Source organism: Procambarus clarkii, chromosome 87 (genome assembly GCF_040958095.1).
Source record: "Procambarus clarkii isolate CNS0578487 chromosome 87, FALCON_Pclarkii_2.0, whole genome shotgun sequence".
Classification (NCBI taxonomy): Eukaryota; Metazoa; Arthropoda; class Malacostraca; order Decapoda; family Cambaridae; genus Procambarus; species Procambarus clarkii.
The window spans coordinates 14,888,942-14,899,439 of record NC_091236.1 but is presented as its reverse complement, the minus strand read 5'-3'; positions in this window follow the sequence as shown (position 1 = coordinate 14,899,439).

The window sequence follows — 10,498 nt, the reverse complement described above, 5'->3', positions numbered from 1 at the left end:
GCAAGTATAGGCTTATAAGCTGGACACGAGTTCTCTCACATTGACAGTGGCTTGACGAAAATTGCAGACTGACCCCTCACTCATCTGGTGCCTTCGGGAGGTAGAGATGTTTGAGATATATATATATCTCGAACTATCTACTTCTTTTGTAAGGTCTGATGGCGTAGTGGGTTAAAGCATACTAGTTATGCCAGCTACTGGAAGGTAGTTGTGCTTTCTGGGTTCGAGTCCCACTGGTGGGTGTTGTCCAAAGATTGTTTATCTTCACTTGTGGTTTATGCAAGTATAGGCTTATAAGCTGGACACGAGTTCTCTCACATTGACAGTGGCTTGACGAAAATTGCAGACTGACCCCTCACTCATCTGGTGCCTTCGGGAGGTAGAGATGTTTGAGATATATATATATCTCGAACTATCTACTTCTTTTGTAAGGTCTGATGGCGTAGTGGGTTAAAGCATACTAGTTATGCCAGCTACTGGAAGGTAGTTGTGCTTTCTGGGTTCGAGTCCCACTGGTGGGTGTTGTCCAAAGATTGTTTATCTTCACTTGTGGTTTATGCAAGTATAGGCTTATAAGCTGGACACGAGTTCTCTCACATTGACAGTGGCTTGACGAAAATTGCAGACTGACCCCTCACTCATCTGGTGCCTTCGGGAGGTAGAGATGTTTGAGATATATATATATCTCGAACTATCTACTTCTTTTGTAAGGTCTGATGGCGTAGTGGGTTAAAGCATACTAGTTATGCCAGCTACTGGAAGGTAGTTGTGCTTTCTGGGTTCGAGTCCCACTGGTGGGTGTTGTCCAAAGATTGTTTATCTTCACTTGTGGTTTATGCAAGTATAGGCTTATAAGCTGGACACGAGTTCTCTCACATTGACAGTGGCTTGACGAAAATTGCAGACTGACCCCTCACTCATCTGGTGCCTTCGGGAGGTAGAGATGTTTGAGATATATATATATCTCGAACTATCTACTTCTTTTGTAAGGTCTGATGGCGTAGTGGGTTAAAGCATACTAGTTATGCCAGCTACTGGAAGGTAGTTGTGCTTTCTGGGTTCGAGTCCCACTGGTGGGTGTTGTCCAAAGATTGTTTATCTTCACTTGTGGTTTATGCAAGTATAGGCTTATAAGCTGGACACGAGTTCTCTCACATTGACAGTGGCTTGACGAAAATTGCAGACTGACCCCTCACTCATCTGGTGCCTTCGGGAGGTAGAGATGTTTGAGATATATATATATCTCGAACTATCTACTTCTTTTGTAAGGTCTGATGGCGTAGTGGGTTAAAGCATACTAGTTATGCCAGCTACTGGAAGGTAGTTGTGCTTTCTGGGTTCGAGTCCCACTGGTGGGTGTTGTCCAAAGATTGTTTATCTTCACTTGTGGTTTATGCAAGTATAGGCTTATAAGCTGGACACGAGTTCTCTCACATTGACAGTGGCTTGACGAAAATTGCAGACTGACCCCTCACTCATCTGGTGCCTTCGGGAGGTAGAGATGTTTGAGATATATATATATCTCGAACTATCTACTTCTTTTGTAAGGTCTGATGGCGTAGTGGGTTAAAGCATACTAGTTATGCCAGCTACTGGAAGGTAGTTGTGCTTTCTGGGTTCGAGTCCCACTGGTGGGTGTTGTCCAAAGATTGTTTATCTTCACTTGTGGTTTATGCAAGTATAGGCTTATAAGCTGGACACGAGTTCTCTCACATTGACAGTGGCTTGACGAAAATTGCAGACTGACCCCTCACTCATCTGGTGCCTTCGGGAGGTAGAGATGTTTGAGATATATATATATCTCGAACTATCTACTTCTTTTGTAAGGTCTGATGGCGTAGTGGGTTAAAGCATACTAGTTATGCCAGCTACTGGAAGGTAGTTGTGCTTTCTGGGTTCGAGTCCCACTGGTGGGTGTTGTCCAAAGATTGTTTATCTTCACTTGTGGTTTATGCAAGTATAGGCTTATAAGCTGGACACGAGTTCTCTCACATTGACAGTGGCTTGACGAAAATTGCAGACTGACCCCTCACTCATCTGGTGCCTTCGGGAGGTAGAGATGTTTGAGATATATATATATCTCGAACTATCTACTTCTTTTGTAAGGTCTGATGGCGTAGTGGGTTAAAGCATACTAGTTATGCCAGCTACTGGAAGGTAGTTGTGCTTTCTGGGTTCGAGTCCCACTGGTGGGTGTTGTCCAAAGATTGTTTATCTTCACTTGTGGTTTATGCAAGTATAGGCTTATAAGCTGGACACGAGTTCTCTCACATTGACAGTGGCTTGACGAAAATTGCAGACTGACCCCTCACTCATCTGGTGCCTTCGGGAGGTAGAGATGTTTGAGATATATATATATCTCGAACTATCTACTTCTTTTGTAAGGTCTGATGGCGTAGTGGGTTAAAGCATACTAGTTATGCCAGCTACTGGAAGGTAGTTGTGCTTTCTGGGTTCGAGTCCCACTGGTGGGTGTTGTCCAAAGATTGTTTATCTTCACTTGTGGTTTATGCAAGTATAGGCTTATAAGCTGGACACGAGTTCTCTCACATTGACAGTGGCTTGACGAAAATTGCAGACTGACCCCTCACTCATCTGGTGCCTTCGGGAGGTAGAGATGTTTGAGATATATATATATCTCGAACTATCTACTTCTTTTGTAAGGTCTGATGGCGTAGTGGGTTAAAGCATACTAGTTATGCCAGCTACTGGAAGGTAGTTGTGCTTTCTGGGTTCGAGTCCCACTGGTGGGTGTTGTCCAAAGATTGTTTATCTTCACTTGTGGTTTATGCAAGTATAGGCTTATAAGCTGGACACGAGTTCTCTCACATTGACAGTGGCTTGACGAAAATTGCAGACTGACCCCTCACTCATCTGGTGCCTTCGGGAGGTAGAGATGTTTGAGATATATATATATCTCGAACTATCTACTTCTTTTGTAAGGTCTGATGGCGTAGTGGGTTAAAGCATACTAGTTATGCCAGCTACTGGAAGGTAGTTGTGCTTTCTGGGTTCGAGTCCCACTGGTGGGTGTTGTCCAAAGATTGTTTATCTTCACTTGTGGTTTATGCAAGTATAGGCTTATAAGCTGGACACGAGTTCTCTCACATTGACAGTGGCTTGACGAAAATTGCAGACTGACCCCTCACTCATCTGGTGCCTTCGGGAGGTAGAGATGTTTGAGATATATATATATCTCGAACTATCTACTTCTTTTGTAAGGTCTGATGGCGTAGTGGGTTAAAGCATACTAGTTATGCCAGCTACTGGAAGGTAGTTGTGCTTTCTGGGTTCGAGTCCCACTGGTGGGTGTTGTCCAAAGATTGTTTATCTTCACTTGTGGTTTATGCAAGTATAGGCTTATAAGCTGGACACGAGTTCTCTCACATTGACAGTGGCTTGACGAAAATTGCAGACTGACCCCTCACTCATCTGGTGCCTTCGGGAGGTAGAGATGTTTGAGATATATATATATCTCGAACTATCTACTTCTTTTGTAAGGTCTGATGGCGTAGTGGGTTAAAGCATACTAGTTATGCCAGCTACTGGAAGGTAGTTGTGCTTTCTGGGTTCGAGTCCCACTGGTGGGTGTTGTCCAAAGATTGTTTATCTTCACTTGTGGTTTATGCAAGTATAGGCTTATAAGCTGGACACGAGTTCTCTCACATTGACAGTGGCTTGACGAAAATTGCAGACTGACCCCTCACTCATCTGGTGCCTTCGGGAGGTAGAGATGTTTGAGATATATATATATCTCGAACTATCTACTTCTTTTGTAAGGTCTGATGGCGTAGTGGGTTAAAGCATACTAGTTATGCCAGCTACTGGAAGGTAGTTGTGCTTTCTGGGTTCGAGTCCCACTGGTGGGTGTTGTCCAAAGATTGTTTATCTTCACTTGTGGTTTATGCAAGTATAGGCTTATAAGCTGGACACGAGTTCTCTCACATTGACAGTGGCTTGACGAAAATTGCAGACTGACCCCTCACTCATCTGGTGCCTTCGGGAGGTAGAGATGTTTGAGATATATATATATCTCGAACTATCTACTTCTTTTGTAAGGTCTGATGGCGTAGTGGGTTAAAGCATACTAGTTATGCCAGCTACTGGAAGGTAGTTGTGCTTTCTGGGTTCGAGTCCCACTGGTGGGTGTTGTCCAAAGATTGTTTATCTTCACTTGTGGTTTATGCAAGTATAGGCTTATATATATATATATATATATATATATATATATATATATATATATATATATATATATATATATAAATGTGTGAGTATTTTCTTTAAAAATTTTATATTTATAAATATATATGTATATTTAAATATTAATCTGAGCCTGTATGGATATGGACCCTCTGGGTCCAGGAGGCCATCTGTGTCCCCTCAGATGGTCTCCCTTATCACAGTTTGTGTCTATGGATGTGTGTCAGTGTGTGGTTTCAGGAGGCCATAAATATTAATCTGAGCCTGTATGGATATGGACCCTCTGGGTCCAGGAGGCCATCTGTGTCCCCTCAGATGGTCTCCCTTATCACAGTTTGTGTCTATGGATGTGTGTCAGTGTGTGAGTGTCCCTGTGAGTAGCCGGATTATTATGTGTCCGGTTATATCTGTGGTTTCAGGAGGCCATCTGTGTCCCCTCAGATGGTCTCCCTTATCACAGTCTATGGATGTGTGTGTGTGAGTGTCCCTGTGAATGTTCGGATAAGGGTGTGTGTGTGTGTGAGTGTCCGGATTTATGTGAGGTGTGGTTCCAGGAACCATTTGTGTCCCTCCTCCCCCAAATCTCCTCCCTTATTCCCACCGTGGGTTCGAATCCCAGGTGATTAGACCTACCCTAGGTCTATGGATCCAAGGTATCCACCCGTGGGCCCAACGGATTTCACCCCTTCCCCACTTTCCTAGGGCCAGGCCAATTCCAGCTATCCAGGGAACCTGACGAAACAGAGGCAGCTACAGGAGGGGACACACAAATATTTGTGCCCTGCAGTTACACAACCGTTCCGACAGGCTCGATCGCAATCTATCCAGATGAGAACACGTTCTCCTCCGACTAGACCACGCTGGAGTCGCTGTATGTTTAAAATTTGGTTCCTTTATTTATAGTTAGTATTTCTGGTGTATTAATTGATTTGTTTTATATTTTTAATGACTTAGGTAGAGTGATTTAGGGAGTGGGGGGAGGTGGGGGGGGGGGGGAGGGGGTGGTAGCGTGTGTAGTAGATTATACGAGATCGTGGTTAGTTAGTATTTATCTAGTTGTGTTCACCTAGTTGTTCTCGCGAGGGTTGAGCTCTGCTCTTTCGGCCTGCCTCGCAACTGTCAATCAATCAATTTTTACTAGCTAATACAAAAAAAATCCACATTCACACACCCAGGAAGCAGTCCGTAACAGGTGTCTAATGCCCAAGTACCTATGTACTGCTAGCTAAGAGGAGCATCAGAATGAATGAAACTCTGCTGATTTTCGTTTGCGCTATCACCGGGGGATCGAACTTTGACCCTAGGATTACGAGTCGAGAGCGCTGTCCACTCAGCTATAAAGCCCCCTAGTGTGTGTATTGGTGCAAAAGATAATTTGGGAGAGGTTAATGGAAAGGAATGATGTTTGGTGGCCTTGAAGGAGCTGGAAGAGGGTTGCCAGTTATGAATTTAAACTATAAATTTCTTAAGATAGGATATATATGCAAAAGACGTTGTGAGAGATAGTAAGAAAAGTGTTTCTGACTGAGGTTAGGTACCGTGTAATTGACTTGTATGTTAGGAAAAAGAATATATATCAGAAACATAGATGTTCTTTAGAAATGTTTGTTTGGAAATAGTTGCAAATTATTGGGTAAAAAGCCAATGGTTACCGTACCTTGAACAAACGCACGTAAGCACCATTAGTCGACACGGGTCAGAGAGTGGGAGTGTACAGCGAAACAGTAACAAAAAATGTGACAATAATGGGAAACTATGTCATTCAAACGTATACATGTTAACCATATAAATTACAGTAACACTAAACGCGCGCATACGTACATATGTCAAACAATTTACATAAATAAACATTCACTAATATGTACCTTAAAATGGACACATACAGATAATTACCGTACACATGTCAGTTTAATTACAGGTACACATAAATTCATATAGCTTCACGTGTCTGTCGGTCATGACAATAGTACATATGGATACGAACACAAAACAGTCCATTATCAACTAGTGTGTGTGTGTGTGTGTGTGTGTGTGTGTGTGTGTGTGTGTGTGTGTGTGTGTGTGTGTGTGTGTGTGTATTCTCACCTGGTTCTGTTTGCAGGGGTTGAGCTCTGGCTCTTTGGTCCCGCCTGTGTGTGTGTGTGTGTGTGTGTGTGTGTGTGTGTGTGTGTGTGTGTGTGTGTGTGTGTGTGTTTTATCCTTATATTTACTATATGTATCTGCAGAATCGAGTTATTAGCTCTTGGACCCCGCCTATCAAATAAATGTATTTATCCTCTTTTATATCTACTACATCTATTTCTCTCTAACTAACACACACACAAACACACACACACACACACACATACACACACAAACACAAACTGGAGGCCTAGCGTCTAAATTTAGAGAGTTCGATGGTTATAATCCTAATGGTCCCCAATCGAATGCCGGTTGATGCAATAGCAAATCGAAAGATATTCTTTAACCTGATTCGACTGTTCACCTAGCACAAATGTATCCATCAATGTATCCATCTATCTATCTACTTATATCTGTCAATCCATCACTCTATCTTCCCATTAAACCAATCATTTATCATTATATACATCTATCTATCCATGTATCCGTCCATCAACTCATCTTTCTATCCATCCATCTAGTCATTTGTCTTTCCGTCCATCAACTCATCTATGCATCCGTCTATCCGTCAATATATATATTTAGCAATCAATGTATCCATCCATCTATCTACCTATATAAATTTTCCATTAATCTATCCATTTATCATAACCATCTATCAACACCCTCCCCACTCCCTCTCCTATTTTACTACCAAACTCCCTCCTCTCGTTCTGGCACCTTCTCCTTCCCTTTTCCTCCCTCTCATAAACCTGCTCATCCTCCATCCTTCTGCTCTTCCCACTCCCGCCCCTATCCCATCCCGCCCTTCCCATCGTCTTCCCTCTCGCTGCAGATCCATCCCTTCGTTCTCATTCCTTCCGCCGCTTCTCACTCTCGCCCTTCCCTGTTTTTCCTCCCTCCCGTTGCTAGTCCTTCCCTTCGTTCACTCACCTTCCCTTCTTACCCATCATGTAGTCTTCCCTCCTGCCGCCAGCCCTTCCCATCGTCCTCCCTCCTACATCACACTCTCTGCCCCCCTTCCTGCACCTCCTTCACTCCCACTTCATCCCTTTTTCACCTGTACCACTCCCCCTGTTCCCCCCTCTTCATCCCTCTTTCACCTGCACCTCTCCCCCTGTTCCCTCTCTTCATCCCTGTTTCACCTGCACCTCTCCCCCTGTCCCACCTCTTCATCCCTGTTTCACCTGCACCTCTTCCCCTGTTCCCTCTCTTCATCCCTGTTTCACCTGCACCTCTTCCCCAGTTCCCCCTCTTCATCCCTGTTTCACCTACACCACTCCCCCTGTTCCCCCCTCTTTGGGATGAAGAGCCCTCCTGGCTGTCTGGGTTCGAATCCTTCATTTGTGTGGAGTTATCAATTGTGTATTAGCTTGGGGACCATTCAATCTTGTTCCCAATCCATATATTGTTATATATATATATATATATATATATATATATATATATATATATATATATATATATATATATATATATATATATATATATATATATATATTAGAGAAGAGAAGAAAATATCAGGGTGGTCAGTGAGGATCCAAAAGGTCTTCTCTGAGTACTCTTTATTTTCTTCTCTGAGCTATGGTTCCCTACACTTGCACCAGAGGTGGTGCCCCTTCTAGGTTTAAATATATATATATATATATATATATATATATATATATATATATATATATATATTGTATTATAATAATTATGAATAAAATATTTTTATTCCTTTATGTGTCATTGACATTTTTTTTATTTTTTTTATTCAATTTATTATTTTTTATTATATTTTCATTCATTTAATAATTGTTATGATTCGATTTTTAGTTCGTCATGTTTGTTTATTGTTTAAACTTATTGTTTATATATTTATATATACATATATAGAAGGGAGTACCACCTCTAGCTGGAAGAAGAGGGACCCATAGCCTCGGAGGAAACCACGCATAACGCATTAGAGGGAATGTTTAGATCCCCTCCAATACAGTTTCTGTGTGCTTTTCTCCTACCACCCCTTTTATATATATATATATATATATATATATATATATATATATATATATATATATATATATATATATATATATATATATGTGTGTGTATTTTCTTTAAAAATTTTATATTTATAAATATATATGTATATTTAAATATTAATCTGAGCCTGTATGGATATGGACCCTCTGGGTCCAGGAGGCCATCTGTGTCCCCTCAGATGGTCTCCCTTATCACAGTTTGTGTCTATGGATGTGTGTCAGTGTGTGGTTTCAGGAGGCCATAAATATTAATCTGAGCCTGTATGGATATGGACCCTCTGGGTCCAGGAGGCCATCTGTGTCCCCTCAGATGGTCTCCCTTATCACAGTTTGTGTCTATGGATGTGTGTCAGTGTGTGAGTGTCCCTGTGAGTAGCCGGATTATTATGTGTCCGGTTATATCTGTGGTTTCAGGAGGCCATCTGTGTCCCCTCAGATGGTCTCCCTTATCACAGTCTATGGATGTGTGTGTGTGAGTGTCCCTGTGAATGTTCGGATAAGGGTGTGTGTGTGTGTGAGTGTCCGGATTTATGTGAGGTGTGGTTCCAGGAACCATTTGTGTCCCTCCTCCCCCAAATCTCCTTCCTTATTCCCACCGTGGGTTCGAATCCCAGGTGATTAGACCTACCCTAGGTCTATGGATCCAAGGTATCCACCCGTGGGCCCAACGGATTTCACCCCTTCCCTACTTTCCTAGGGCCAGGCCAATTCCAGCTATCCAGGGAACCTGACGAAACAGAGGCAGCTACAGGAGGGGACACACAAATATTTGTGCCCTGCAGTTACACAACCGTTCCGACAGGCTCGATCGCAATCTATCCAGATGAGAACACGTTCTCCTCCGACTAGACCACGCTGCAGTCGCTGTATGTTTAAAATTTGGTTCCTTTATTTATAGTTAGTATTTCTGGTGTATTAATTGATTTGTTTTATATTTTTAATGACTTAGGTAGAGTGATTTAGGGAGTGGGGGGAGGTGGGGGGGGGGAGGGGGTGGTAGCGTGTGTAGTAGATTATACGAGATCGTGGTTAGTTAGTATTTATCTAGTTGTGTTCACCTAGTTGTTCTCGCGAGGGTTGAGCTCTGCTCTTTCGGCCCGCCTCGCAACTGTCAATCAATCAATTTTTACTAGCTAATACAAAAAAAATCCACATTCACACACCCAGGAAGCAGTCCGTAACAGGTGTCTAATGCCCAAGTACCTATGTACTGCTAGCTAAGAGGAGCATCAGAATGAATGAAACTCTGCTGATTTTCGTTTGCGCTATCACCGGGGGATCGAACTTTGACCCTAGGATTACGAGTCGAGAGCGCTGTCCACTCAGCTATAAAGCCCCCTAGTGTGTGTATTGGTGCAAAAGATAATTTGGGAGAGGTTAATGGAAAGGAATGATGTTTGGTGGCCTTGAAGGCGCTGGAAGAGGGTTGCCAGTTATGAATTTAAACTATAAATTTCTTAAGATAGGATATATATGCAAAAGACGTTGTGAGAGATAGTAAGAAAAGTGTTTCTGACTGAGGTTAGGTACCGTGTAATTGACTTGTATGTTAGGAAAAAGAATATATATCAGAAACATAGATGTTCTTTAGAAATGTTTGTTTGGAAATAGTTGCAAATTATTGGGTAAAAAGCCAATGGTTACCGTACCTTGAACAAACGCACGTAAGCACCATTAGTCGACAGGGGTCAGAGAGTGGGAGTGTACAGCGAAACAGTAACAAAAAATGTGACAATAATGGGAAACTATGTCATTCAAACGTATACATGTTAACCATATAAATTACAGTAACACTAAACGCGCGCATACGTACATATGTCAAACAATTTACATAAATAAACATTCACTAATATGTACCTTAAAATGGACACATACAGATAATTACCGTACACATGTCAGTTTAATTACAGGTACACATAAATTCATATAGCTTCACGTGTCTGTCGGTCATGACAATAGTACATATGGATACGAACACAAAACAGTCCATTATCAACTAGTGTGTGTGTGTGTGTGTGTGTGTGTGTGTGTGTGTGTGTGTATTCTCACCTGGTTCTGTTTGCAGGGGTTGAGCTCTGGCTCTTTGGTCCCGCCTGTGTGTGTGTGTGTGTGTGTGTGTGTGTGTGTGTGTGTGTGTGTGTGTGTGTGTGTGT